Source organism: Pinus tabuliformis, chromosome J (genome assembly GCF_031772625.1).
Source record: "Pinus tabuliformis cultivar Carrire ecotype Pingquan chromosome J, CPIR1, whole genome shotgun sequence".
NCBI lineage: Eukaryota > Viridiplantae > Streptophyta > Pinopsida > Pinales > Pinaceae > Pinus > Pinus tabuliformis.
In genome coordinates, this window is record NC_142295.1 from 123,612,976 (window position 1) to 123,619,017 (window position 6,042).

Genomic DNA, 6,042 nt, shown 5'->3' on the forward strand with positions numbered 1-6,042 from the left:
AAGAAGAATATTTCTTCTTCGATTCATTGAATATTTCACTGAATAACATACAAGTCTGTCCTCCTGACTTAAAACAACACCAATAGCTTCCCCACTAGCATCAAATTTCACATCAAAAGGTTTATTAAAATCAGGCAAAATTGAAATAGGTTTTTCAGTGATCTTTCTTTTCAATAGTTGGAAGTTCTTTTCTACGTCAACAATCCACTTAAATGGTTGTTTATCCTTCTTTATAGTGTCAATAATAGAAGCAATAATCTTACTAAAATTTCTTATGAAATTTCTATAGAAACTAGCAAGACCATGAAAAATTCTTACCTCAAAAACAATTTTCGGTGAAGGCCACTCTATGATTGCCTTTATCTTCTCTAGATCCATTTTTAATCCATCGACAGAAACAACAGAGCCCAAATATACCAACTCTTCCTTCATGAATGAAAATTCCTTTAAATTTAGCAGTAAATTTTCTTTTTGCAGCTTTTGTAAGACATAATTTAGATGTCTCATATGTTCCTCTTTAGATCTGTTGTAAACTAATATATCGTCTAGATATAGTATTACAAATTTACCAATAAATTCTTTCAACACTTCATTCATAAGCCTCATAAATGTACTAGGAGCATTTGATAACCCAAAAGGCATTAACATCCATTCATAGAGTCCTTCATTTGTTTTAAAAGCATTTTTCCATTCATCGCCTTATCTAATCCTTATTTGATGATACCCACTTTTTAAATCCAGCTTTGCAAAATATCTTGCTCCACTTAAACAATCCGTAAAATCTTTAATTCTAGGTAAAGGAAATTTGTACTTGATTGTTATTCTGTTGATTGTTCTTGAATCAATGCACATTCTCCAGCCTCCATCTTTCTTTGGACTCAACACTATTGGCACTGCACAAGGACTCAAACTCTCTCTAACCAGTCCTTTATCTAACAATTCCTGAACCTGTTTTCTGATTTCTTCATTTTATGTGGGAGTCATCCTGTAAGCTACTTTACCTAGAAGATTTTCCCTTGGAATCAAATCTATATGATGACTGACTTTTCTAATGGGTGGTAACTCATTAGAAAAATCATCTACAATGATATCACAATAATTTTCCATCATTTCTTGAATTTCAATTGGAAAATCAGAAATTTTAGTGGAAGTAATTATTAGCTTGGGTCTGCCGAGGGGGCTTTGGATTGATAGTGAATGGTTGCACTGCTAAGGCACTCTTTGTGATAGGTCACTAGTTCAAATCCCCTGTGGGTGCTTACTTACCAAAAAAAAATTATTATCTTGGGTATGCAAATCAATGAAAATTTTACCTCATTCTCTTCAATCTGCTCCAAGTATTCTTTTCCACTTAGCAATAAAATCTTTGAATCAGATTTTCTTGATGCATCCTCTTCTTCCATAGGAAACAATGTATGATTAACAACATCTTTACCGAATTTGTATGTGTTCTTTTTCCCATCATGCATAGCTCCTCTGTCATACTGCCAAGGTCTTCCCAGCAATATGTGACACACATCCATTAGCATCACATCACACAGAATTTTATCCTTGTAGCTACCCAACTGCAACTCCACTTCACATTGTTCTTTCGGTAATGACTAGTGTCCATTTTGAAGTCATGACACCTTGTAAGGTGTTGGATGTTTCTTTGTCTTTAATTTGGACTTTTCCACCACTTTTGTAGAGACCAAATTATCGGTGTTGGCACTATCAATTACCATTTGACAACATTTTCCTTGAGCCTTGCACACAGTCCCGAACAAAGTCTTTCTCTACGCTGGTCCAACAACATCCTTTGTTGGCTTTCTCTGGTACATTTTCTTCTTCTGGCACCTTTGCTACTTCCTCTTCAGTTTGAGAAACAATTACATTTCTTTGATTTCTCCCTATGTTTTGTAGACACTCAAAGGCTTTGTGTCCCATCTTGCTACATTTGTAACATCTCATTTCTCTTCCTCTACCTCTACCTCCTCTTCCTTTGGAAAAACTCCTTCTGCCACTTGCAACACCTTCTATGTGTGTATGCTAACTCGAGCTGCTGCTAGCTCCACCTGTAGGTGTTGTAGAACTTCCTCTACCAACTTAACTTCCTCTTCTTTGGAAAGTACCTCTACTTCTGGCATACTACTTCCTCATGAGTTTTTCTTCAGCCTTCAATACCATATGATAAGCCTCTTCTACTGTTTTAGGAAACAACACACTTATCCCATCTTGGATCTCCATTTTGAGAACATTTATATATCTTGCAATCTTCTCGTCTGCTTCTTGAATTTGTCCAGCTCTTATGCTCACTTTGTAACATTCCTCTGTGTATTCTCTCACTGTCAAAGACACTTGTGTAAGTTTCAGCATCTGTCTAAATAATGAAAGTTGATAATCACTTGGAAAAAACATACCACTCAACTTTGCCACCATCATGTTCAAATTTTTAATTAGCTGCTTACCAAGTCTCCTTCTTTCTGCCTGCACTCCATCCCACCAAAGTGTTGCATATCCTTTCAATTTTGTGACAGCAAATTTCACTCCCTTTCCTCCTTCCATTTCTTCATAATCAAAGAATTTATCCATGTCATTAATCCTGTCTATCAACTCCTCAGGGTTTAAACCTCCTGCATAAACTGAAACCTCAAGTCTGGGTTTATATGTGGATCCCAACACTAATTTAAAGAATCTCATTTCAGGAATAACTTCTGCAAGTTCCTCTTCGTCTGTAGATTCAACTTTTGGATAACTGACATCTCCATCACCTACATCTCTTTGATTTCCCATTTCCACTGCTTCTAACCTAGCTTGCATCTGTTTCATAGCTTCCACCACTTCAACATTTGCCACTGGTCTTCCACTTCTTTGACCACCACTGTCTCTGTCCAACTCTGAAATCCATGTTGGATTTCTTTTTCTGATCTTCAAGATCCTGCTCAGTGTCAGTAGGCTACTCTGATACCACTAGTGGTGGGTTGGTTGTAGATGTTAAGGATAATCACTCAAAACTAGATACTATTCCTTCAAGTTTGGGTGGAACTTCTACCCGGGATTTCTTTGGAGTATCAGTCATCAACCTCCAAATTTAGCTATTCTACTAAAATATTAGAATTATTAGATTTACTCGTTATTTAGCAAAACTTCCAAATTTCCACGGAACCAAAAGGAATTAAAACCATAGTTCATTACCTTATCGCGTCTATAATTTAATTTAATTCACGTGCATCTTCTGATGTGAACACCATCATATCTGACTCATCTAATCAAATGCCTATCACGTCACCTGCTCACAAAATAGCTTGGCCGATCTCCATTGTCAATCAATCCCGCTTGATCCAACGGCTATCGCGTAATCTCATGTTAATTCTTGCACGATGCATAACAAGTCACGAGCGCGTGAGAAAAGTGTTTCTCCCAAGCTACGTGTCAACCCCTCAGTTTAATTGCATGAATTTGTGAAATACCATTTACCACTTTCAGACCACGCGAGGTACTTCTTACACCTATGAAGACCTCCCTTTTTCTATGTTTCTTGCGAATTTGTCAATTTTCCCCGTTCTGCCAAGACTTAACACTTCCGCCAAGTTTAGTCTGTCTCTAAATTATTTTTTCTGCTCTTGAAACATATCCAGGATATTAACGGTTCACCATAATTGAAAAATTCAAGAAATAACAACATAGGGTTTATGTGAACTTAGCCATATAGATTCAATTTTGAAATCAAATAACTTCCGAACTAATTCGAAGGAAATTTAAGAGATCTCTGCTATTTAACTATCTGTGCACAATATTCACAGAGATATAGAGAGATTCCAAATTTTACATTCCAATCCTCCTCAGCCAAAATCCCATTCTACTAATTCAAAACTTACATAAATACCTATACATACAACAACCATATCCTAAATTAATGAATCGAATTTGCCTAATCCTAGATAATATCTAATGTGCATGATATAATCCTCAAGAATATTAACTAAAACTAAATACTTGAATTAATTACAAGATAATTCAAATGCCTAAATTCTAGCTCAAATCCTATCTAGAAAGATTTGTAAAGTGATAACTAAATGATCCCACTCTGCTTTGAAGTCTTTTGTCTTCAAGCCTCATGCTCCTGCATCACCATTGGTTGGTCATTGTGGTGCCACATTCCATCATTACTTTACACCTTATGTCAACTTGCCTTGTGCCACATGTTAGCCATGATTTTCCATGCATTGGCCTCTCAGTATGCCACATGCCCTCTAGTTCTGCCACATGTCATTCTTGCACTTTCTTTGCGTTCAACTTCCGAAGGCAAAAGAAATTGTATATGGTATGAACTTGAGCCCATTAAAACTGTGTTTCAAATATCTTTATGATTCTTTTGACATCAATATTTATTCACAAAATTTGACACCATCAATTCGAATTAGTTTTGGTAATCCTCCTCAACCATATGTGCAATAATTGTGAAATAAAACTATAATATAAAGAAAATTTTAAATCCAATAATGATAAGTGATAATTTGAATCATTGAATTAGTTTGATCAAGAAAAGCCTACCCATTTTAAAAATAGAAGTAAGCAGTAATATCCATAACACAAGGGCTTCCATTACCTCCTCATATAATAATAGGAAAAGTATATATTATGTAGTTGACCTCGTTGCTAGCAATGTAGAAAACAAATTTGATATAAGGATTTGAACTAATGGATTTTGATCTAGATCATCCTCATACACAACTATATTTAGAATAAAGCTCCTAGTGAGATTGTCATAAGTTGAATCCCAAAGGATATAATCATAGTTTTCAATATTTTAAAGATGTTATTGTTCAAACTTATTAAAAAAAATATAGAGTTGATATTGGTCAATGAAAATAATGTCACTTCTTTAGATCATAAAACTTAGTTTTCATAAATTGACTTGGTTAATAATGGATATTTGGCTAATGGCCAGATTTTGTATGTAGTTATCAATAATAAAAGTTAGAATATATAGAAAATAATAATATAAAATATATTCTTATGGATATTATAAAGCATATTTAACTATGTTTACTTCATTGTTATTGGTAAAGAAAGGATGTTTTAGTAACTTAAAAAAATAAGTAGTGTATGACATCTAGTCAATGAATGCTTAAATTGCTTTTGATGAAACATCTCCTTCACATGTATAATATTTTATTCATGGACTCTGTATTGATGAGAATTTATTGTTTGCAAATCCTAACCTTGTGTCTTGTATTTTTAAAATTGGTTTTGGGAGAGGAGAGAGGTATGGCAATTCCATATGGCAAGGGATGTGATCATATATCTTCTCTTCATAAGTGTCTCTTGAGAGGAGTACTTATATTGTTATGATTTTGACTCACTCTAATTAAACATAATGAGAAGGGAAAATGACTAAAGACTAATTTAACAAAAAAGTGTTGTAATTATTAGGATTTAGATTCAATATAATTAACAAAAGTAAAAAGGAAAAGGAACTAGCATAAATTTAATTATTAATTCACCACAAAATCCCACCAAAGGAACATTCACTTTGTTTGGAATGAGATTCATGCCTAAGTCATGCACGATATATACTTTAGGAAAGGATATCCATGAAAACTAATGTGTCAACATTGATGGAAAATCACTAACATCATGATCCTCTCATTCATGATGGACTGTTAATCTTATTATTGATCTAACTTAAATCAATAGTGTTTAGCCTCTAAGTGGGTTGTAATCCATACCGAGAAAATTGTCCCTCCATATAATGGTGACCCTTTCCAACAACATTCTTAAGAGATTTTTTAATATTATAAAAGTTGCACTACCCTTGCCACATCTCTCATCTAGGTTAATCAACAATTTGTTTACTACAATATTTCCAAAATTGTGGTAATGACCACAATTATTTTTGACCACAACTAATTTGACAATGAATAAATATACAATGAATAAGTATTTATTCTTGTTGATCTCAAATTGATTTAATGATAATCAATGAAATCAAATACCCTATTCCCTCATGCATTAAATATTATTATCATCCATCCATTGATGTATTTCTTATTAAAAACT